The sequence below is a fragment of the Leptonychotes weddellii genome, chromosome 9 (assembly GCF_054177405.1).
Source record: "Leptonychotes weddellii isolate Sample4059 chromosome 9, ASM5417740v2, whole genome shotgun sequence".
Classification (NCBI taxonomy): domain Eukaryota; kingdom Metazoa; phylum Chordata; class Mammalia; order Carnivora; family Phocidae; genus Leptonychotes; species Leptonychotes weddellii.
The window spans coordinates 70797550-70823309 of NC_138377.1; the positions used below are offsets into that span (position 1 = coordinate 70797550).

Sequence of the window (25760 nt, forward strand, 5' to 3'; positions counted from 1 at the left end):
TAAAACTGGTAATAGGTAAGCAAAAAATAAAGAGAAAGGAATCTAAGTATATCACTAAAGAAAGCCAGCAAACTAAGAGAAGAGAGCAAGAGAAGAAAGGAATAGAGAAGAACTACAAGAACAACCATAAAACAAGAAACAAAATGGCAATAAGTACATACCTATCAATAACTACTTTGAATGTAAATGGACTAAAGGCTCCAATTAAAAGACAAAGGGTGACAGAACAGATAAAAAAGCGAGACTTATCTATACACTGCTTACAAGGGATTCCTTTCAGACCTAAAGATACATGCAGATTGAAAGTGAAGTGATGAAAACAAAATAGACTTCAAAGCGAAAACTGTAACAAGAGACAAAGAAGGACACTACATAATCTTAAAGGGAACAATCCAACAAGAAGATACAGCAATAGTAAATATTTATGTACTCAACCGGGGAGCACCCAAATATATAAAGCACCTATTAACAAACAAAAGAAGTAACTGATAGTGGGGCGCCTGGGTGGCTCAGTAGTTAAGCATCTGCCTTCGGCTCAGGTCATGATCCCAGGGTCCTGGGATCGAGCCCCGCATCGGGCTCTCTGTTCAGCCGGGAGCCTGCTTCTCCCTCTCCCACTCTGCCTGCTTGTGTTCCCTCTCTCACTGTCTCTCTCTGTCAAATAAATAAATAAAATCTTTAAAAAAAAAAAAAAGAAGTAACTGATAGTAATGTAATAATATTAGGGGATTTTTATTTTTTTATTTTTTTAAATTTTATTATGTTATGTTAATCACCATACATTACATCATTAGTTTTTGATGTAGTGTTCCATGATCCATTGTTTTCATATAACACCCAGTATTCCATTCAATACGTGCCCTCTTTAATACCCATTACAAGGCTAACCCATTCCCCACTCCCCCTCCCCTCTAGAACCCTCAGTTTGTTTCTCAGAGTAATAGTAGGGGATTTTTAAAAAAGATTTTATTTATTTATTAGAGAGAGAGAGATTGAGAGAGAGAGAGATCATGAGCATGGGGGAAAGGTAGAGGGAGAAGGAGACTCCCCGCTGAGCAGGGAGCCTGATGCAGGACTCAATGCCAGGATCCAGGGATCATGACCTGAGCTGAAGGCAGACACTTAACCGACTGAGCCACACAGGTGCCTCAATGGTAGGGGATTTCAGCACCCCATTTACATCAATGGATAGATCATCCAATCAGATAATCAACAAGGAAACAGTAGACCAGATAGATCTAACAGATATATTCAAAACATTCCATCTTAAAACAGCAGAATACACATTTTTTCAAGTGCACGTGGAACATTCTCCAGAACAGATCCCATGTTAAGCCGCAAAACAAGTCTCAACAGATTAAAAAAGGTTAAAATCATACCATGCATCTTTTCCAACCATAACACTATGAAACTAGATATAACCACAAGACAAAAATCTGCAAAGATCACAAACACATGGAGGTTAAATAACATACTGCTAAACAATGAATGGGTCAACCAAGAAATCAAAGAGGAAATCAAAATAACATGGAGACAAATGAAAATGAAAACACAATGGTCTAAAATCTTTGAGATGAGGGTCATCCTCATTTCAGGGTCCTGGGCTCAAGCCCTGCATCAGGATCCCTACTCAGCGGGGAATCTGCTTCTCCCTTCCCCCCCACCCCCCATTGCCCTTGCACACACTCTCTCTCAAATAAATTAAAAAAATAAAAATAAAATAAAATATTTGGAATGAGGCAAAAGCTGTTCTAAGAGGGAAGTTTATAGCAACAAGCCTACCCCAAGAAGAAAAATCTCAAATAAGCAACCTAACCTTACACCCAAAGAAGGTAGAAAAAGACCTAAAACCAGTAAAGGAAGGAAATAATAGAGATTAGAACAGAAATAAATGAAATAGAATCTAAAAGAACAATAGAAAAGATCAATGAAACCAGGAACTGGTTCTTTGAAAAGATCAACAAAATTAATAAACCATTACCCAGACTCATAAAAAAAAAAAAGAAAAAGAAAAGAAAGAGAGAAAAAAAGAAAAAGAGAGAGTACTAAAACAAACAAAATCAGAAATGAGAGGAGAAATAACAACAGACACCTCAGAAATACAAAGGATTATAAGAAAATACGAAAAACTATATGCCAAAAAATTGAACAACCTAGAAGAAATTAATAAATTCTTAGAACATATAGCCTTCCAAAACTGAATCAGGAAGAAATAGAAAATTTGAACAGAGTGATTACCCACAATGAAATTGAATCAATAATCAAATTCCCAACAAACAAAATTCTAGCACCTGATGGTTTCACAGCTGAATTCTACCATACATTTAAAGAAGAGTTAATACCTATTCTTCTCAAAGTATTCAAAAAATAGAAGAGGAAGGAAATCTTCCAAATTCTTTCTATGAAGTCAGCATTACCCTAGTACTACACCCAGATAAAGACACTACAAAAGAAAGAGAACTACAGGCCATTATCTCTGATGAACATAGATGCAAAATTCCTCAACAAAATCTAAACCAAATCCAACAATATATTAAAAAAGTCATTCACCACAATGAAGTGGTATTTTATTCCTGGGATGCAAGTGTGGTTCAATATTCACAAATCAATCAATATGATACCTCACATCAACAAAAGAAAGGATTAAAAAACATATGATCATTTCAATAGATGCAGAAAAAGCATTTGACAAAGCACAACATCCATTCATGACAAAAATCTTCAACAGAGAGCTTTAGAGGGAATACATCTCAACATAATAAAGACCATATGTGGAAAACCCATAGCTAACATCATACTCAATGGTGAAAAATTGAAAACTTTTCTCCTAAGATCAGGAACAAGGCAAAGATGTTCTCTCTCACCCACTTTTATTCAACATTGTACTGGAAGTCCTAGCCACAGCAATCAGACCAGAAAAAGAAATAAAAGGCTCCCAATCAGTAAGGAAGAAGTAAAATTTTCACTATTTGCAGATGACATGATACTATATATAGAAAACCTAAAGATTCCATAAAAAACCCACTGGAACTGATAAATGAATTAAATAATATCACATGATCCAAAGTCAATATACAGAAATCGGCTGTATTTCTACAAATTATGAAGCAGCAGAAAGAGAAATCAAGAAAACAATCCCATTCACAACTGTACCAAAAATAATAAAATACCCAGGAATAAACTTAGCCAAGGAGATAAAAGACCTGTAGTCTGAAAACTGTAAAACACTGTTGAAAGAAATTGAAAATGACACAAACAAATGGAAAGATATCCCATGCTCATGGATTGGAAGAACAAATATTGTTACACTGTCCATACTACACAAAGCAACCTAAATTTTATAATAGTTTTATAATAATCTAATAATCTAGATTTAATGCAATCCCTATCAAAATACCAATATTATTTTCCACAGAATGAGAACAAATTATCCTAAAATTTGTATGGAACCACAAAGACTCCAAGTAGCCAAAGCAATCTTGAAAAAGAACAAAACTGGAGGTGTCACAATCCCATTTCAAGATATACTACAAAGCTGTAATAATCAAAACAGTATGTAACAAAAATAGAACACTGGAACAAAAATAGACACATATATCAATGGAACAGAATAGAAAGCCCAGAAATAAACCCATGATTATATGGTCAATTAATCTACAACAAAGGAAGCAAGAATATGCAATGGGAAAAAGACAGTCTCTTTAACATACACTGTTGGGAAAATTGGACAGCTACATGCAAAAGAAAATAACTGGGCTATTTTCTTATACATATACAAAAATAAACTCAAAATGGATTAAAAACCCATATGTGAGACCTGAAACTAGGCAGTAATTTTTCTGATATCAGCTGTAGCAACATTTTTCTATATGTCTCCTGAGGCAAGGGAAACAGAAGCAAAAATAAACTATTGGGACTATATCAAAATAGAAAGTTTCTGCACAGCAAAGGACACAATGAACAAAACTAAAAGATAACCTACTGAATGGGAGAAGTTATTTGCAAATGATACATCTGATAAGGGGTTAGTATGCAAAATATATAAAGAACTTATACAACTCAACACCAAGCTCCCCCCAAACAATCCAATTTAAAAATGGGCAGAAGGGGCGCCTGGGTAGCTCAGTAGTTTAAGCTTGTGACTTTTGGTTTCAGCTCAGGTCATGATTTCATGGGTCATGAGATTGAGCCTTGCATCAGTGGGGAGTCTACCTGAAGATTCTCTCCCTTTGCCCCTCCCCCGACTCTCATGATCTTTGTCTCCCCCCTCTCTCAAATAAATAAATCTTTAAAAAAAAATGGGCAGAAGACATGAACAGACATTTCTGCAAAGAAGACATACAGATGGCCAACAGACACATAAAAAGATTCTCAACATCACTCATCATAGAAATGCAAATCAAAACCACAATGAGATATCACCTCACACCTGTCAGAATGGCTAAAATCAAAAACATAAGAAAGAACAAGTATTGGTGAGGATGTGGAGAAAAAGGAACCCTTGCGCACTGTTGGTGGGAATGCAAAATGGCGTGACCACATGGAAAAAATTAAAAATAGAACTACCATATGATTCAGTTAATCCAGTACTGGGTATTTACCCAAAGAATACAAAAACACGAATTCGAAAAGATATACATGCCCCTATGTTTATTGCAGCATTATTTACAACAGCCAAATTATAGAAGCAGCTTAAGTGTCCAATGATAAATGAATGGATAAAGAAGAGGTGGTGCGCGCACGCACGCGCGCGCACACACACACACACACACACACGATAGAATATTAACCATAAAAAAGAACGACATCTTGCCATTTGCAACAAGATGGATGGAACTAGAGGATATAATGCTAAGTGAAATAAGTCAGTCAGGGAAAGACAAATAGCATATGATTTCACTCATATGTGGAATTTTAAAAAGACAAATGATCAAAGAAAAAAGACAAACTAAAAAACAGACTCTTAACTATAGAGAAAAAACTGGTGGTTGCCAGAGGGGAGATGGGTGGGGGGATGGGATAAATAGGTGAAGAGGATTAAGAGTACCCTTACTGTGATCAGCACTGAGTACTGTATAAAGTTGTTGAATCACTATATTGTACAACTGAAACTAATATAACACTGTTAATTATACTGGAATTAAAAGAAATAAATTTAAAAATGTATCTTTACTACTTCTATTCTAATATCAGGAATACAAGAAAGGACTTTTTCTTATATGCTATTAAGAAACCTACAGCAAGGTAGGCCAGTGACTTGACTTTCTGTATCTTAAAATATGAAAAGTAGTATTTTTAAAAAATCATAAAGATAGACTATACTTAGGTCTCATGGAGATAATTAAGCAACAAAGGGCTGCCCCAAGATTAAAATGAGTAAGGCACTCACTCATACATCTTTTAAAAGCCACTCTATATGAGAGGCATAGTAGGGTGGATGGAAATGATGCTGACCTAAGAGTCAAAAGACCTGCTTCCAGCATTGTGACCCTCGGCACGTCTCTGGCATTATCTGTGGCTGACCCTTCAGATAATATCTAAGGATGTCTCCAGATCTATGGTTCTATATGATCTAGGGCAACAGAGAATTACCTGACCTCTCCACTTACTGCCTATTCAAAGTACAGGAACTATAATCCTGAGAGCTCCTGATAAGATTAAATCATGGATAGCTTAAGGCAGATGGGGTGGGGAGGGGACAGAGAAAGACTAAACTGATCTGGTACCATAAATAGTTCACTGTTTGATTTTTAGTTGGGTATTACTTGTTTTGATCACACAACTCACAATCTAGTTTTCTCAGAGCTCAAGCAAACTGGAATAACTCTTGTGATAAAGATGCAAAATGAGGCTTAAAGGCGTTAACTTATTTTTAGGTCACATATACCAGGTTAAATTGGTCAGCTTGAAATAGGAACATAAAACCATATAAAAAACCAAAAACTAATTTTCACTCAAGCTTCATGCCATTGGATTAGATGCATGTGGTGCCATTCTACTATGCGTTGTGATTTCCTAGAATGCAAACAATGTAAAATTCAGAGAACATTTCTGAGCACTGAAATTGTGCAACCTAAGGATCTGAGATGGGGTTACAGCAGCAAGCCAGAGGTAGCACTCTTGCCTCGAATTCTATTCCTCTCAAAGCAAAAAGAGCATTTTGAGGGTTCTGCTGGTTATTTAGGAGACTGGAAAAATCTTGGAAGATCACTCTGAATCTCTTTTCTGTTTTCAGAGAGACAGACACATTGTGGAGATGTGGCTGGGCCAGTGACTTAGAAAAGGCAGGAGCAATTACAACATGTTTATACGCTTATGTAAACTCGGGCACTGGACTGCTCTGCTCCTGTGAATGAGTCTTGTGCTCTGAGTTAATATGTAAAAAACATTGTTTTTGGCTGCCTCTCTGAATCCGTTAGAATGTTTTTGGCTGCAAGTAACAGAAAACCTAATTCAGACTGGCTTAAGCAATAAGGGAATAAAGCTATGCCATTGGCAAGAGGTGGGGCATCTCTCTTTCCCTTCAATTTTCTTGGCTCTGCCCTCTTATGTGCATCAACTTTATCCTCAGGCTGGTAGCCAGATGTCCTCAGCAGTTCTGAGTCTCCTATCTTCCCACAACAACACAGAGCAAGAGAGCCTATTTATCTTTCTTTGGATATTGTTGTGGGAAGACATGTGCAGAAAATAATTTGAGAAGGCTCCAGCACACTTCCCCTCACGTCCCATTTGTATGTCTTTGCAGAAGGCTTACCCGGGAGTCCTGAAATAGCCACTGATTAAAAGAGGACACAGTCCTGGAGTTAGGAGCAAACACTCTGTGTTACGGATACAAAATAGGGGAAACATGGGAGAGATGAGAATACAACCTTTTCTCAGTTTAAAATACAACTGACTAGAAACTGGGTTCAACTTCTGGCAAACACCAGGCTTCGGAAATAGCTGCTCCATAATGAGCACCGACAGGGGTGCTGAGCATTGCATTTGGATACTCTCATTTAATCTTCATAATCACCTCAGGTAGGTACTATTATTGCCCTCAGTTCCCCCATGAGGAGATTAAGCTTTTCAGAGATTAGGCAACTCGCTCTAATTTACACAGTTAGTAGTATAATCAAGGAGTATAATGCTAGAATCCTTGTTGTCAACCATTTTCTATATCCCAGACTTTGCCTAGAGCTAAGTCCTCCGATTCATGGGTCAGAGATCAGGATGTAATAAACCACTTAGTTATATGGACAACAATAGCATCCTGTTTTGAGGGGTTTCCTTTGTAGACAGCTTAGGGTAGCATAATTGATTGGGTCCAGTGAATCTGTGATGTTTGGTTTTCAGAATGGAGGGAATAACAGTGATATCAGTATCATAAACTAAATGATAAAGTTGGGAAAACATTACAAACTCCTTTAGACAAAGGACATTTGCTTCAACATACATAAGCAACAAAATATCGTGGCTGCAGAATCTTTTCTCAGTAATTAAAAAATTGATTTCTAAGTGGAAAAAAAAGACTACAAAAGAGATCAGTTCTCAATTTAGTAGCTTTTGGAAGGAGATCACCTTACCTGAGGGAATATGTACAACTGAGGGACAATGAGAAGTTTATAAAAAGGAGAATGTGTTGCTGGGTAGATGGGATAAGCACTGACACTGACATCCATCCTTCCTATAGAATCATTTAGTGACTGTGGGGACAACCTGATTTTGTGATGGACAGCAGTGGGTGACCAATGATTTTTTTTAGCTTAAAAGGTAGTTTAAAAATTGAACATGATGCAATTAAGAAAATACACAGCTACTGCACTGTAAATGTTATTAACTATTTTTCTATTTTAGCTCCTGGCATGAAAATATAAATATTTTCCTTTTTTCAAAGTAGGGCATTTAATTGTTTGGATGGTCTTAGAAATCACAGTTGAGTCCAGAAATCAATTACAAAAGAGATGTTCTTGACTCCATTTTTTTTTTTCATACGACATTTTCTATTTGTTCCTGAACAGGTTTTATAAGCAGAAACTCTGCCCATTCTGTAGGCAGGTGGCTCCTTGCTGTGCTGTTTTGGACCTTCAATCACTCGTGACATGCCAACAGTCCACAAAGTCTTGAATGTCTCTTTTAGCTATCATCATCTAAAGGGGTTTTTTAGTGCTTGAGAGCATTAGGTTTCATTTCTTGCATTCCACACTGTAAGTGGAAAAGTTGATCCACACTGACATGTAGGGCTCAATTCTGTATGAACTTTTTGTTTTTCTATCAGAAATAATCCTTCCTTTCTTCATTCCTTCCTTCTCTCCTTCTTCCTCCCTTCCTTTTTTTTTTTTTTTTAAGATTTATTTATTTATTTGGAGAGAGAAAGAGAGAGAGAGAGAGAGAAGGGGGAGAGGGAGAGAAAGAATCCCAAGCAGACTGTGCACTGAGTGCAGAGCCCGAAACAGGGCTCGATCCCACCACTCTGAGATCATGACCCAAGCCAAAACCAAGAGTCAGATGCCCAACCAACTAAGCCACTCAGGCGCCCCACCTTTTTGGTAAGGCTCAAGTTCATCTAAAAATTGTTGACTCTTTCCCAGAGACACATCACCCAGTAAAACTAAACCCATCTCACCGAAAATGGTATCAACCAGCAAAAGCATGGCTATTTTTTTTAATTTTATTATGTTAGTCACCATACGGTACACAATTAGTTTTTGATGTAGTGTTCCACGATTCATCGTTTGCGTATAACACCCAGTGCCCCATGCAATACGTGCCCTCCTTAATACCCATCACTGGGCTAATGGCTTTTTTAATACTAGAGACATGTTTGCAGAATGACTAAACTTGCTAAGTAGCAAAATATAGAGACAGTGTCCTGATATTGAGATCAAGAAAAGTCAATCATCAACCACTCTGTTGTTTTTAAATGGACTTTCTAGGCTTTTAAAGAAGTATTATTTCAATAAAACAATCCACAAATAAATACAAAAGGGCAAATGTAGAGACATGTTGCAAGTAAGCTTGCATACCAAAAAGATAAGTGCAAATTAGATTTGAATATTCATGAGTCACAAATCATTGACAGTTTGAAATAATGCAAAACAGCTTTATAAATGAGGTTAAGGCAAGGGACATCAAAGAAATGCATTGCTAAATCAATAGCAATTTGATTGTTCATATATACTTGTAAATTGTGGTTACAGTTTTTGTGACATGGGAGAAAAAATACTGTGTATCTGATGAAGGAGGAAGACACATAAATATTCCTTTGTGTGTTATATTTTTGTAATTCATCATATACTTGGATACCAGCCAGGTAGAGAGTGGTTGGACATCATATTTCCCCCCAAGACAAAGTTTCCTTTTCAGAGACAGAGTTTTAAGCTATGTCTGAAGTGTCCTTGCTTGTTCTGCTAAACAGAATTCAAGAGACAACAATTCCTTTAGAGTTGCTTTCTAAAATAAAGGTTATAGAGAGTGACTAGATAATGACTCAACTCTTAAATCCCTTCATGACAAAGTAACTTCCATCGGTGAACAAATAGTTTTAATGAATACTCTTCTATTTAGAAGGAAGCAGATGAATTCAAAGTATAAGAACAATTTGTAAAAATACTTTGAAATAATTTGAGATATAAAATATAGGCAACCTTGTAATGTAAATAAAATATTTTCATTTCGCCCAGCAAGTAACTAGTCATTAATTTGTTCCTGGTTCTTTTGTACCAGTGGCTTTTGGTATGGGTGCGTGTGCACACACATGTGTAAGATGGAGAGATATCTGAAATGGTAGGACTTACAAATTAAAGACTTGTTTAGGGACTTGAAGCAGAAATGTTTCCCATTAATTTTTCTCAGAAGTGTCTCTTTGGGTTAATATCTGTAAGTTATGAAGTATTTCTCCAAGATGTTCTCCTCTGCCATCCTCTTCACTGTGTTCTGTCTCCCTTCTAGGATGATTGATGAAGTTAGTGACATCACGTGAAAGTTGTGGCGCACAATAACACTAATTGTGGAAGAGGCTGGGGAATTGTGGTCTGTTTAGAAAATTAATCTCTATCTATTCACTGGGCCATGCTTTAAGGCAGACATTTAGATTTGGGAGGTGAAATCCAGATGTGGTATCATTAGAAAGAGAGAATTTTGCATTGTCTCCAATTCCCTGCTCTGTTAGGAAAGAAGCTAAGATGACTTGTGTGCTATTAATAGTCAAGAATATCCATAACTTCCAGAAGCAATGGCCTTGGTAATTTTTAAGGTTTTTATGTGAAGTCTGCAGTTATAATTTGTCAGTATTGATTCAGCTCAAGTTTAGCGTTGTATTTGTAACCATACCTTGTTATCTTGGTTCTATAGCTAAAAATTTCTTGACTCCCAAGTGTTATTAACTCATTTGATCTTAATAAACAAGAATTTCTGTTACTCCTTTCAGCAAATGTTTTGTCATGATATAGGATGAGACTATTTAAAAGATCCAATTTCATTTAAATTGTTCAGCTATAATATTTGATTTAGTGATTGCCAGTAGCAGCTGTCTACATAGACAAACACCATTTTTTTCTCTATTGTAGCTCCATTTATTTTGTTCTTCTATTTAGTTCCAACATTATTTTAGTTCCATTTGGTCATAGTTACTAAACTTTCTTGACAAGGAGGATAATTTACAACACCTACATATTTGATTATTTTGATTAAGTCCTTCCTCATATATGTGTGTATATATAGTTTTAAAAATTGCTTAATCTCTAAATTCAAATACGATATGTTGGAACAGCCAAGCAATTTAGACATTTTGTTCTCCTTCCTTGCAATTTGAGGTGAGAGGAAAATTGCTGGGGTTTTTTCCTGCCTTTTTAAACTGGGGGAGATAATACCTTGAGTTTTGATTTCTACAGCACAAAAGTGTCTGACTAGTCAATGCCATCATCGAGATGAATTTCTTTAACCATCTCCCTTGTCCAGGATCAAGAAGCTAGAGGGCCTGGTGGCTGTCATTTCTGGTAATTCAATTTCAAAATGAAGGAAAGACAGAATAAAATAAAGGACTTAGCATTGATTCTGAGTTACTTAACCCTGACTTACTGAATTCCAATGAAGTCTTGTCTTATCGTGAAAAAGAAACAGTCTCTCTCTATCCCAAATGTCACTTTGGGAGACCCTTGGACCTCATGCTCATTTTGCCATGTAAATAGAATTAATTTTATCTTGAAAGAGTGGCAGTTAAGGGACTTCTGTTTCCTATTCTGCCACTAAGTGCTGCTATGAACTTATACAAAGTACTTCAAATTCTTTGGATCTCTGCTTCCTCAATTATACAAGAAGAGGTGAGTCTAGAAGCAATAATTTTCAAACAGTGCTTCTGAATTCATAGGGCCATGAGAAACCAGCATGTCTTGATGGAAGAGGAAAGACTAGCTGGTGGAAATCAGGGCAAAGACAATCACTTTTTTTCTTGTTTGCATTCTGATCTTAGGAAAATTTAATTTGATGAAAGGACTTAAAAACTTGCAAACATTGAATTTAAAAGATAATGATTGCTAAGAGTTCTTATTTTCACTAATTCTGATCTGCAACTTATTTTGCTCGAAAACTATCCCAGTGAATATTGTGGTAGCAAGAATGGTCATGTTCTTGGCTTCTCCTTTAAAATAGAGGTTGTAAAAAAATTCCTAAAACCTTACAGAAGGGAGGCCTAGAAAAGACAAAATGGAAGGTGAAATGTTAGTAAAATTTTAACTGAACTACGCATGATGTCAAGACAATTACTTAACATGGCATTCACATCTCTCGGCTGGTTCTGCTCTTTCCCTGGGCCACCTTGCTGCACACCTTCAGGGGGCACCAATACACTGTAGTTTAACTGAATGATGCCCTTGAAGTTGAGTAAAGCACCATCTACATGGCTGTTCCAGGCTGGGCTTCTTTATCATCTATCCAAGAGCTGCTTCTCTTTTAAGGTCTACTTCAAAGATCTTAAGGTGGTCCACACTCTGTTACCATCTCCTGTCTTCAAGAATTAATTGCTCTATGCTTTCAGGTCATTTTGTTTCTAACCTTTTCTGGGATAGTTAAAGCATTGTATTATAGTTAATTGTATTTTGGTGTCCATCTTCTTTGTTAGGCCTTAAGCTTTTAGAAGTCAGGGGTTGGATATTAATTGTATTTGAATTCTCAATCCAGCACTAGTCTTGGGATTTTGAAATACTCAGAATGAATGTACTTTGAAAATATAAAGAGCAGTAAACTTATAACAAATTACTCAATTACATCAAGTAATTTTCTTCAAGGCCCTGATAAAAGATGATAGTGGCTCTCTTTTTGTCTTATATATTCAACCATTCAATTCAATGCAACATATACTGTGCTCCATTTAAGGAGGTTTCATGCATAAACCTCATCCAGGGAGAAAGGGGGTTAATAAGACCTATTTCCCTTCATAATTAAAATATGAAATAGCATGTGATTAATACTAAATTATGAGCATGATCAAAGTGCTTCAGAAGCTCTAAGGATTTGGGATTAATTGAAGGATTGTACATAGAATCAATACTTGAGTTTGGGAGAGCAGTAGGATTTCAGACAAAAACACAGAATGGGACAAGGGCAAGGTAGAGCATTGTAGGTGAAGGGGATTTCATGGTATGCAAAAATGATTACATATTAGATACAGAAGTTATACAGATTTTGTAGTACTTGAGGAGAAACCTGGAAAATTAGGTAGAAGACTTACTTTTTTTTTTTTTTTTAAGAGAGCAAGAGTGCATGAGCAGATGGGGAGGGGAGAGGGAGAAAATCTGGAGCAGACTCCGCCCTAGAGCAGACTCTGCACTGAGTGTGGAGAGCAACGCAGGGCTCACTCTCACAAACCTGAGATCATGACCTGAGCTAAAATCCAGAGTCGGAAGATTAACTGGCTGCCACCAAAGTGCCCCAGTAGAAGACTTACTTAAATACCATACTAAGGAATTTGAAATTATTTCCATGGAAAATTGGAACTAATCAAAAGAGAACAAGAGCAGAAAAACTCTGGTTTACAAAGCTTAGTCTGGATAGTGCCATGTAAAATTATTTGAAGGGCAAACTTTGAAGACATAGAAAAGAATTCAAGCAAAGGAGAGCCTGAGGACTTTGTAAGGTGGCTGTGGAGAAACAAAAAGGAAGGAATGAATGTGGCAGTAAGATAAACTAAAGGATAAGAAACTTAAAATAATTTTGAAATATATTGAATAAATATATAAGTGGTATTATGACAAAGATGACACAAACCTTCAATCTACTTAGTTTTCAACATCTTTGATGCCTTCAAAATTATTTAAAATATTAAAGAAACTAATCATTAGTAATATTCATGTTTATTTTTTACTGAGGTGGTAATGCTATTCCTCAATCTGTTGTCACACTTGTCACACTTGCCATTAAGTGATTCTAACAACCGATGCCTTAAATGTCTTATTTTCCTATTTTAGAGTTCAGGCCTGGAACACTTCTTAATAACTTTAAACAGAAATCAAAAATACCTATGCTGATAACATATACAAATTTAGGAGACTCTAACTTTAGTACAAAACTACGTTATCATCTAATGTTTTCTTTAAAATAGTAATAAACTGTACCTTATTAGTGAACTTTGACTTAGACTCTCCTAAATGCTAAATGGATGTCCCATCTGAAGCTGTAGAAAGGTAACTCAAGGGTCAGTGGCATTGATATGAGATCCTTCGACGGGATGTGCCTATGTGTCCGGGGAAGATGGTCTGCAGAAGAAAAAAGAAGCAGGTACATACTTGGAGTTACTGTGCTACTGAGTAACAACAGAATTGGGTTCTGCTGTGTATTGGTTGTAAACCGGGTGTGGAGTCTACTTTGGAATGCAGGAGAAAAGGAAGATGACAGGGCAGGATGCCTCAGGGATCCTCTGGTCTCATCTTCCCTGTTATTTTCCAGTCCCTTCTCACCAAGGATCTGGGGACACATCCTCCACTCCCCCTCTAGGACTTGCTCATCTTTAGATCTCGAGACAGGGCTGGTGGGGTGGCCAGGTAATTTGAGGAATCTTTTCCTTAGTAATATACTCAGGCATTTAATAATCAGTCTATCTAGACCCTGATCTTATCTTTGGGTAGGGAAATCATTTAAAACTTATGGGTTAAAAAAAAATTAAAAGGATATATAACACATTTCTTTAGAAATCCTTTCTGGAATCTAGCCTTTTACTACATGATTTGAAAGCATCACTTATTTTATTTTTATTTATTTGAAAGCATCATTTATTAAAGGTGCAATTTATGTGCAGAGCACTGTATAGCATTTTAGTTAATATATGCAGGTAAAAGCATTCTTACATTTATAAAATTTTGATATTTCATAATAGAATGCAAATAATACAGGCCAACTTGACTGAATAAACATTTTTAACTGATCAAAACTGCTTACATGCATCAACTTTCTCAAACATTTTACTGTACTCTTAAACAGTCAATAGTCAAATCCCCATTTATATTATTTTTAAAAGGAGAGAGAAAAACAAGGGGCTGATTAACACAAAATTTAAGATGATGTGATCTATAGGGAAAGAAAGGGGTTGGGAGAGGCTCAAGTTTACAAAAGTGCTGGTCCATTTCCTAAGTTGGGTAAAGAATGTACATGTCTATCCTATTTACTTCTATGTATGCTATAAATATTATTTTGAATTCACTTAATATTTGATAAAATTATTCAAAAAAGAGAATTACAAGACATGGTTCAAATAATGGTAATGAAATCATTGTTTTTTAAAATGAGGGCTGTGGAATTAAGCAATGCACTGTTGTTTTTTAAGATTTTATTTATTTATTTGAGAGAGAGAGCACAAGCAGGGGGAGGGGCAGAGGGAGAGGAAGAGGGAAAGAATCTCAAGCAGATTCTGCACTGAGCACAGAGCTGACGTGGGGCTCGATCACAGGACCCTGAGATCATGACCGGGGTGAAAACCAAGAGCGGGAGGCTTAACTGACTGCGTCACCCCGGCGCTCCAAGCCATGGACTGTTTCTCTAAGTGTCCTGAGTTTTCTGCTCCAATCTATTAAGTAAATAGGGTATTAAGTACTATAGGGAAAAGGGAAGTATAAAAACAGAAAAAGACTTAAGTCTGGTGCTAAGGAATTCCAACTCTCCCAGAGACTTCCTGCCTGAGTGCTACTGGCTGTGCAAACAGGCTGTGTGAAACACCAACTCTTGTTTCACACAGGAGAAGACTACAGGCAACTGGTAAGGGTGTGGGTTTTGCAGAGCTCTTCCTGGAGTTCAAATCAAAGCATAGTAATATGGCCACATGATATCAACGAGTTGTCCTCATTTTCCAAAATGATTAATTACCATAGCATCATTTCCTTTCAAAATTCTAGATTAATATTTATTGATGAAAACTAGTATAAGACTGACAGTGGTGGAAAGGTGACACCATTCTTGAAAATGCTCAGCAGAGATACCAGGGGGGTCTATTTCCTCAGGAACTCACCTTAGTCGTTACTTTGTGTTTTTTTCTATTCTTCCTATTCAATTTTTATTTTTCTTTTGGCAACCATATTTGCTCTGAATCGCTAAAAAAATGCCCTAGGTTTTATTATGAAGTGGGATCCTAATTCAGGCTGAATTAAAAGTAAACTACACGGCCTGGGTACCTTCAGGATTTAGATCGCCTCATCCTGAAATGAAATTGAATCAGTAGCCTAAAGGTGAAAGCCTCTAAATCCCTTTATTACTCAAAGCCTATAATCTCTTTGTTTTAACCAAGGATACACAAGAATCGTAGCACTTCCCAGTTAACATGTCAAGAAATCTTTACCTCAGATAACAATCCAGCTCTTTGGGTTTACTCTCTGCACAAAATATTTAACACCCAAAGAGACTGTTTTGAATGTTGTTTATTTTGATGACCAGATAGATTCCTTTGTTTTGCAAAAGCTACATGCCCATTTTGCCTTCTTAGGAAATTTTTGTTCTAGCACCCTATCATTATTTGCTACCAAACTTCGTATCTTTTGTTTGAAGCATCTAAAAATAAAAGTAGTTGTTTAACTAATTTTCTCTTGAGCTTAATTTGGCAATTATCAAATCACATTTGTCAATACAACGACTGAATCAGATGTGACCCAGACATCAACATTTTAAAAAGCCTCTGTAGCCTTTCCTATTATTTCAAGTTATAGTAGCTACAAGCAAAATCTTGCTTCGATCAATAGGAAACAAAAATGTACTCTCCTCTGTCATTTCAAAGTCATCTATTAAAACAACTCAAATATTAAATTCAATTGCGTCAGAATACAAATAGAACAGCATAATGAGGCTTATGTTTAGACATGCAAAGAGCATTTTGGAAGTATTTTAGGAAGAATATAATTTTAACTATTAATATTCTTCCATCATTTGATTTTCATTCTTGTACATCTGGATGTCATAAAAATGCTATTTTTAAGGTTTATAATTGTTTCTCTTTTCCTTTCCTCTCTCTCTCTCTCATTCCAGGGCTGCTATCTCTTGCTACATAGTGAAGCACTTTGGAGAACTAAATTTTTTTTCTCAGACATATGAGGCCGATGTGAATATCAAAATGATATAGAGGACCAAGGAAGAATAACTCTTGAAATCATAATAGTTTACATGAACCCATATTTAATTAGATTCTTGGTAAGTATGCAGTATATTATTAATGACTGCTTATTTACTCAGCAACCGTGTTTGTTTTTGGCAAATTAATTTTATGCTGTGATGTGGAATAATACTTAGCTTTCTGTAACTGTTGAAAATGCACTAGCAATACTGTGTCACGTGCTATGCTTAATGACCATTGCTAAAGCTAGACAGAAATATGGTAAGACAATTAATAGCATTCATTTTGCCTTTACAATTCCTTAAGTTTTCTAATACTAGAAAATACCAATAAAAGCTTAAAAAATTGTTACGTATAGCTGGAACTCAAAGTTTTTTTTTGACATCATTGTAAGGAATACTGTGCATCTTATATATCTTGATATCCTATGTACAGAAAGTGACATCTACTGGAGAAAACAGAACTGAATATTTACTTTCCAAACTCTTTTCCTGGTAAACTTCCAGGCAAGTTGCACTATCCTCAAGATTATCCCAAACTTCTAGAACAAAGAAAGATTTTATTTAGCTTAGTATGGTATAAAGGCTGGCTTGTTTTGGCTATCATTTTGTCAAAGATGCCCTCTGGGAAAAAGTGGTTATGAGGGCTACACGAATGATCTCGTAAGAAACACTACTGAAGATTTCTGGAAAACACAACTCTAGCAAATTCCCTTAAGGGTGAAATTGGGGTTCTGTATCACTACAAAGCAGTAAGTGTCCGATTTGAACAGAACTCTGTCGTAACAAACGTCTGGAGACATGTTTGGAAAATGTGTCACTTCTTTAAATGGTCTGGAATAGGAATTATAAAACAAAGTATGGGATTCAAATATATAACTTCTCTCTGATGTAAAGGCATCCCTATGCTACTTTGGAGCCTAATCATTTCTGTTCATTCATGCTAAAAAATGTGTCTAACTCCATGATTTAATCAAACCCTTGTTCTTAGGGCATTAGGGGATACCACCAAGGTATTTTCACACATGGTCAAAACTAAGAAGTGACCTGGAGCTCTGAAAGACAGAACAGACATCAGCTTCTTTCTTGTGACACTAATTCCCAATATTTAAGTAATCACTCTTCCCTAAGGAAAACAAAAGCCTTTCTTATCTTACTAGAAGATACCGTGCCAGCCATTTTCAAGACAGAAAGAGTGAGGCACAGTTATGTTTGGTGAGTTCACAAATATCCTAAGACTATGACAGTGACTAACAGGCCTGTCTCTTCGGTTCTAGCATATTACCTGTGTGATATTACCAAGACTGCATCCATATTTAGATCTTGCTATATAATCTTCTGTAGTGTAACATCAGATTTTCTACTTCTAATTATCATGATCATTTTTAAAAATTTTTATTTTGTTTTTGTAACAATGCTCTTGCACTCCCTCTGCTGGCCTTGCTAATTAACAAAACCAGGGCCGAAGCAGTTCCGGTGTGTATCTGTGATACCCGTGGATGGGCTGATAAACCAACCCTGTTTTGTCTTGGAACCCAAAAATAAAGTCATGTTGATTGGCCTTCATGTGAAACAAAGGGGCCAAAAGAAAGTTTGTTTGTAGCTAAGGAAAACAAAAAGCATGTTTATTTTTATACATTTAAGAAAGAATCTAACAAAATGGATACATTTACAAATCTTAAAATTGTGTCAATCTTTTCAAATTTAAAAAGTTATATCCTTATTCTATTAAAATGTATATGTATTTAGTAAAAGGCATATTTCACTACAAGATATATGAAATTTGTAGCTCTATGTTTACACACTGGACAATTAAATGAAAGGTTGCCTGGCTCTGTTGGTAGGACTCTGAACACTGATTAGACACGTAACTGTTCAATGGATCTACTTCCCACATCCTAGAGCTCCATTATGGAGTTACAAAGAGAATGACAGCACTTGGCAAGTCCCAGGCCTAATCATAGCATAGAGAAGTGACTTTTGGAAGGTACATTACCAAGCAATTAGGACCCATTTAATAAATTACCCCTTATGGAACACTTTGAACCCTAGTGGTCTGAAGAGGTTAATGCACCTCTCACAACTGAGTGTTACTCACTTTCCAGGGGTAACTTCAAGGTCACAGTTAATCCAAACCTTCTTCTCATCAATGGCCTCTTACTCTTGAGCCCCTACTGTAGTCTGGCATCAGTAAGCCCATATACTTGCATTGCCCCCTGTGCATTTCACATGCTTCATTTTCTTACAGCTGAAACCATTGGGCGGGGTGTTCTTGAGGCCAAATGACTTTGAACTGCACATTAACTTCCTTTGGCTCTCATGCCTCTTATTTGAAGTCTTTCTGTTTTTCTTACTTATAGAGAGTTTTAACTTCTGGGTTTAGTTTAAATGTTACGTCTGATGCAATTTACTTTCCTCCAAAATTGTTGAGTAGCAACCACATTTTAAATGAATCCAATACACAAAATTAGGTTTCAGGATATTATTAAATTTGGAAAAAACCCACAGTAGATATGTATTTGTAAACTAGAATCTTAACTATGGCTAGACACTAAAAACACTAAAAAACACTTAAAATATAACTGCAAGGGAGAAAAAGCTTTGATGCTAGAATAGAATTAGACTTTTAAAGTTTTTATTTTAATTTTTAAAAATACATTCAACTTGAGTTTTTGGAATGAAAATGCTGGTGAAACACTAAGCACATTTATTTAAAAAGATAGCCAAGGAATGAAAATGGAATATAAAAATATTACTCTGCATTCATAATGGCCAACATTGCTATAACATGTCATTCGTCTGCTGTGACATTCCTGTAAATCATGATCAAAATCATCATGATTTCTAGCACATTTATTGAATGTTTCTTCTATCCAAGGATCTCCTGAGAGCTACAGGAGATGAATAAGACATGGCCTAAGACTTGAAGAAGCTTATAATTGTATTGTAGAGCTCAGATATAGGCATGTGGAAAAAGAACCATAATGAAGAGAAGATTATGGTAAATACCAAGTCTGTGTCCACATAGAACTTGCTAAGGGAATTCAGAGAAAGAAGAGGTATCTCTGTTCAGAAAGGATTGATGAAGAAAATAAAATCGGCTCAAACCTTTTTTTAGAATTTTGGCAGGAAAGCTGAAAATTAGAAAATTAAAGGAAATGCTCCAATGTAGAGAAGTGATTAAAGTTGTCTTTAGTTGTGTCTGTGAACATATTTTGTGGGATGTGTTTGAGAGGCGGCTTTTCAACATGAAAGTGGATGTAAATTGGAATGTTCTACGTTGCTTTATCTTTATCATATACAGAAAAACACATTATCAAATAATGTAATATAAAATGGAAAGTATTAACTGTTGTCAACCTGCCGATGAGGATATTTTTTAAAGCTTTTGGTTGTTGTTTTTTAGATAATATAACTATAAAATGACAAAATAGCCTTTTCTAGGATTTTCAGTGATTCACTGAGTCGTATCTTTTAAAATCTCTGCTCCTTTCATTGTAACTTGGAAAATTTTTCCATATTATAAACTGTGTTTTCTTATATCTCTATAAGAAACAGACTATGTTTGGAAATCCACCTTCCACTTGAATCTACAATATTATTGCAATGTGGGTTTATATGGTCTGAAAGTCTTCTGTATTTGTGCTGTATGATTTGATTCTTATCGAAATTTTTAAAAGTGTCCAGGCCAGAAATGTGGCAAATTATTTAAGATGTCATAGTTTCAAAGGTCTGTAGAAAGAGCCGAGGATCATGTAGCATACTAGATGTGGTATGCCATGCGGTGTAAGTTCCCCAGTTGTATCTTGAAAGCAACCTCTACTTCCACAACAGAATTGTAAATCAAAAGTCAACTCCTCTTTTGTTTAAGATTTTATTTATTTATTTGGGGGTGGGGAGGAGAGTGCAAGCAGGGGAAGGGGCAGAGGGTGAGGGAGAGAGAGACACTCAAGCAGACTCCGGGCTGGACATGAAGCTCCATCTCAGGACCCTGAGATCATGACCTGAGCCGAAACCAAGAGTCAGACAGTTAACCGACTGAGCCACCCAGACGCCCCTGAACTACTATCCTTTGTTTATTGGTAAGTAAACATTTTTAAGTATGGTGGTGAGATTATATTGCTCTTCATTCATACCTAGAAGCACTTTAATCTGATTGTTTATTCCATAAGGGAAGTATTACCACATGCAATATTCCCTCTTGTTTTTGCCTCTTGCATTATTCACAGTAGTGCCAGAGCAGATTTATTAATACCAGTCTGCAAATGGCATTATTCCACATCCTCTGATAATTCACATCATGGGATACACAACACAGTGATAAAAGTAGCACAAATAGAAGGAAATCACATTGTCTATGCATTTTTCCTTCTAGGATTTTTTTTTTTTTAACAACTTTATTTTTTTTTTTTAAGATTTTATTTATTTATTTGAGAGAGACAGAGCACAAGTTGTGGGGAGGGGCAGAGGGAGAAGAAGAGGTAGAAACTGACTCCCCACTGAGCAGGGAGCACAACACGGGGCTCCATCCCCTAAAACCATGACCTGAGCTGAAGGCAGACGCTTAACTAACTGAGCCACCCAGGCGCTCCTTCTTCTAGGATTTCTAAATGCATCCAAACTGCTCAACAGCAAACCTTTACTCAATGACCACTGTGTTTGGGCACTGCATCCCAAAGATACAGAACTCTATAATTCTTCAAAGAGCCTAGCAACTAGCTGGGAAAGGACTGACACATAAGAAACACCAGGCAAACATAATGGCATTCTATAATGACATATTAAATAGTATGGTACAAACTCTTCACACTATACACATATGTGATCCAACATGGCAGCTACTAGACACTTGTGGCTATCAGGTACTTGAAATGTGGTTATTGTGAATTGAAAATGCTATGACTATAAAATATACACTGGATTTTGAAGACATAATATGACAAAGAGAATGTAAAATATCTCATTAATAAGTTTAGAATATTGATTACATGCTGAAATACTATTTTGGGTATGTTGGGTTAAGTAAAAATAGGTTTTAATTCTTTTTAGTTTTTTAGTCTAGCTATACAAAACTTAAAATTGCAGATGTGGCCCACATTATATTTCTATTGGACAGTGCCGCTATAATCTTCAAAGAACAGACTCAGCAGCAAGTGCTGAAAAATCTGAAAAACTGGAAAGAACAGGTGAGGTCTCGGTTGGATCTGGAAAGATACATAGGGCTTCAATTAGAAAATGAGAGAAGGATAAGCGTGTTCTTGCATAGAGAATAAATAAATAGATGTAGGACGATAGCTACTGGAAACCTAAGGTTTATTTTAGGTAATAGTGCAGAGTAGTTATCTTGTAAGGGGTGACAAATTCTGAACATCTAATCTACTAAATAGCTACCCATTATTGAGTTAATCATAGCTACCGATTGTTGAGTTCTTAGAATATGAAATTTATATACATAAATTTCCATTTAAACATAACAGTCATATAAGGCAATTTTTATCATGTCATTTCCAGATGAGGACACTGAGATTTAGAATGGCTCAGGGACTTGGTGAATGTCACCCAACTAGGAAGGGATTGAAACCTTGGTGTGTCTGACCCCAAATCTTGTTATTTTCACCACTGTACTTGAGGCAGGTTGACCATGAAGTTAATGATGAAGCTTTACACTTCCACGTCCTACACACGTGTATCCCTTCCATGGAAGGTGCTCAAGTGGTGTCATATGCTTTTGGAAAATTTGCCAAAGTAAATGATTTTATTCATAATTGGTTATGACTGCTGTTTCCATTCTGAAGGCAGAGGGAGAAGCAGGCTCCCTGCTGGGCAAGAAGCCTGATGTGGGACTCGATCCCAGGACTCTGGGATCATGACCTGAGCTGAAGGCAGTCGCTTAACCGACTGAGCCACTCAGGCATCCCTGCTCTCTGTTTCCATTCTGACTCCCCCCAGTCACACCCTCCTTCATGTCAGGTGGTCTTGGATTGGCATTTTGGTGGATCTAGCTAAAAAGAAATTTTAGTGGTTATACACTTAGTTTCATTATACACTTGGTTTCATTATACACTTGGTTTCATTCATTTCAAATATCATTATTTAGTTGGCTATTTTGTATTTCAAAGTTATTTTTACATATAGTTTCTTTTTTTTTTTTCTAGCTATCTCAGGGTAAGAATGGCTACCCTGAGTACTCTTTTTTTTTTTTTAATTTTATTTATTTGAAAGAGAGAGTGAGAGAGAGCATGAGAGGGGAGAGGATCAGAGGGAGAAGCAGACTCCCCACTGAGCGGGGAGCCCGATGTGGGACTTGATCCTGGAACTCTAGGATTATGACCTGAGCTGAAGGCAGTAGCTTAACCAACTAAGCCCCCCAGGCACCCTACCATGAGTACTCTTAACTTTCACTCCATCACCTCACCTGGGATCTTGAACAAGAGCCAGTGGTCAAATTGTAATATTAACTTGTCCTATAGTACTAGGAGGATGTAGGTCATAGAAGAAAAAAAGAAAAGCTTTAGATGTAAAGAGCCAGAACTAGTTTATGGGATATTCTTCAAATCCTCAGATGTGTAAAATAATAAATGGAGAATTCAATTCTCATTGAAATCTGGTCAAAAAATAATATACTTGATTAAATAGCTTATATAATTATAAAATAAGGCATATTTGTTTTCTATGTTGATGTGAATCATGCAAAAGAGAATTTAAGAATTCCTGTGTTTATAGACATAAGCCTGTAATAAGAGTCTGAACAATGAATATGACCATGGGAAGTCACCTGTTTTTGCATCCTAATGTATGGGGTTTTGTTTTAGCCCATTCAACATGCCTTGTTCTGGTGGAGTCTGGTGGTTCCAGATGATGCAATACATCAAAAATGCCACTGACAGAGCAAAATGGACCAAAACTTTTCTAAACTATTAATAAAAAACGATTTTTGATAATCATGCTATATGAAAGAATGGATTATCTTTCTCTTCTATTATAAAATTATTGTCATATGAAGACAATAAATAGTATTTTAGAGGAGATGTCAGAAAAAACATTTAAAAAAATTTTTTAAAAACTTAAAAAATAGAGGAGATGTCAGACAGTTAATAGAAACATTATTTTTCTGGATTTTGTGTGTTTGTGGTACTTGTCATCCTTAAGCTTTGTAATTTGCCATGATTTCTTTCTTATCCTGCAGAAATAGTCACTGTTGGACCTAAGTTAGCAAAGGCAAGTTTTTCTTACATACAGCTTCTCAAACTGTATATGCATCAGGTATTATAAGCTGTAGACTCATCATTGAGTTGTATTGTACACCTTCATAGGCTTCATTGTGGATTCTGGGGAAGCATATATTTGTTTAATATATGAAATATTTAAAGGTCACAAAACCTTAAAGCATATGTAGGCAAAGCCTGTCTACTGTGCTATTGATTCTTATAACTTCCCTTTGCAAACAGTGGATCAGACAATGAGCAACTAATAAAAGTAGAGCCTAGACAGATACTACATTATCTATCCCAAATTCCACAACTGAGGCGATGGTCAGGTTCACTGCCATCGCCAAGAGATTAGACCGCCTCCTACAATGTAGTGTTGCAGAAACAAGATGATGGTGAACAACAGAAAGACTGAGTGAAGGAGGGTGGGAAGAGGTGAAGGAAATAAATGACCATTTTATTGAGGGCCTGACTCTGTGTCAGGTCTTGTGTTATTCACTCTCACATGATTATCTTAATGAATCTTCAAATGTCTGTAATATATAAAGAAATACCTATGATGCATTACATTCTTATTGCCTGATTTTATGATTTCCTCAGATCTTTCTAGGCTGCTCAGAATCCAACAGAGAATGAGGGCAAAGAAAGAGGGCTTTGGAGTCACACTAAGAAAGTTCAGATAGTTGGATCATGAGAAAAAAATCACCTATTACAGTGAATGACACTGTAGAGATATTTTTCTTGAGAGTATAAATACTTTCTACTCTGGGGAAACATTGCCCACCAAGCCCAAGACCTGTAGGCAGACACTACATTGTAAGATGCATGATCCAGGTCTGCAAAAAGCAATTCTTTTTCTATTTAAGAAAGCAACTTAACTTAGATTTATAAATATGTATTCCACTAATCATAATGTTGTGAAGCAATAGTTCTGGTTCATGTTTCTTGAATTTTTTTCATGTGTTCCTGAATTTAATATTGAACACTGGGAGCTACATGATTTTTTTAAAAACTGCCAACCAGATTTCTTAGGATTCAAGAAAACATGTCTTCCAGGGAGTGTCCATAATTATATTTATACCCTAGATCAGTACTATTTTGGGGGGACCGTTAAGTCCAGGGACTGACTGGGCTATATAGATCTATCTGTTCAGTGGCATCTTGAGTGTGAAGGAGTTCCCAACAAAAACTTTGAGGAGACATACCTAATTCTGCCAGTGTCTCTTCCATGTGTTTTTATTTTGTATCTATACAGTATAACCATATATACTAGTTTGCATAAGAGGAGATATGAATTATATCGCCCCTTACACATACTCCATGCCACTACTTCCTAATGTGGCTTTCTTTGGAACAGATCTTGAAATCCTGTTTTTCATATTGTGGGCTACTTTCAAATATTGTTTGATGACCTCATTATAACATTCTCTTTCTTTTTGGAAATTAGCTTCAAGTATTATCAAAGGCTCTCATGCCATACTATATTCTTGGAAATAGTAGTAGGAATTTAATATAAATGATAACATATGTAAACAGAATCATAGGTGAGCCCTATAACACAAGCCATTTTGAATTGAACTTACAAACAGGTGAGAAAAGTTTAAATATGAGGAGTCTGGATCTGATCATTTTTGTTTCTTTGGAGGCCTCTGTTGCCTTCAATGTAAAGAGTCTGTTGTACATGGCGTGAAGATACGATGCAGGCTGGACAATGATGTGCTTGCTTCAAATAGGGGCGCTATCCTCACAGCATTCTCTCTGTGCCTGACAGAATTGGCGCCTGATGATTATTACCTCAAGGTATATTAAGTGTCCTCAAAAGCAAGCAAACAGCCATACCATAATATTTACCTTGAAATAAATGTCAGATCTCAACAGCAGAGTGTATTTCTGACATTACAATGAAATTTAGAGAAGAAAGTAATTTTTAGAAACCTACTGTATAAGAACATTTTCTGCAAGACCCTCTTTTTCTAACCGACGGGTACT

The 25760-nt window shown here is 36.2% G+C and overlaps 1 long non-coding RNA gene across 1 annotated transcript in view; it reads right to left on the reverse strand.

The window, feature by feature from the left end:
- Nucleotides 1-12830: 12830 nt before the first annotated feature.
- LOC145723279 (uncharacterized) overlaps nucleotides 12831-25760 on the reverse strand; it is a 363052-nt gene continuing 350122 nt past the window's right edge. The window contains exon 3 of the long non-coding RNA XR_014148208.1: nucleotides 12831-13730. This is a non-coding gene — a long non-coding RNA (uncharacterized LOC145723279). The remainder of the gene's footprint in view (nucleotides 13731-25760) is intronic.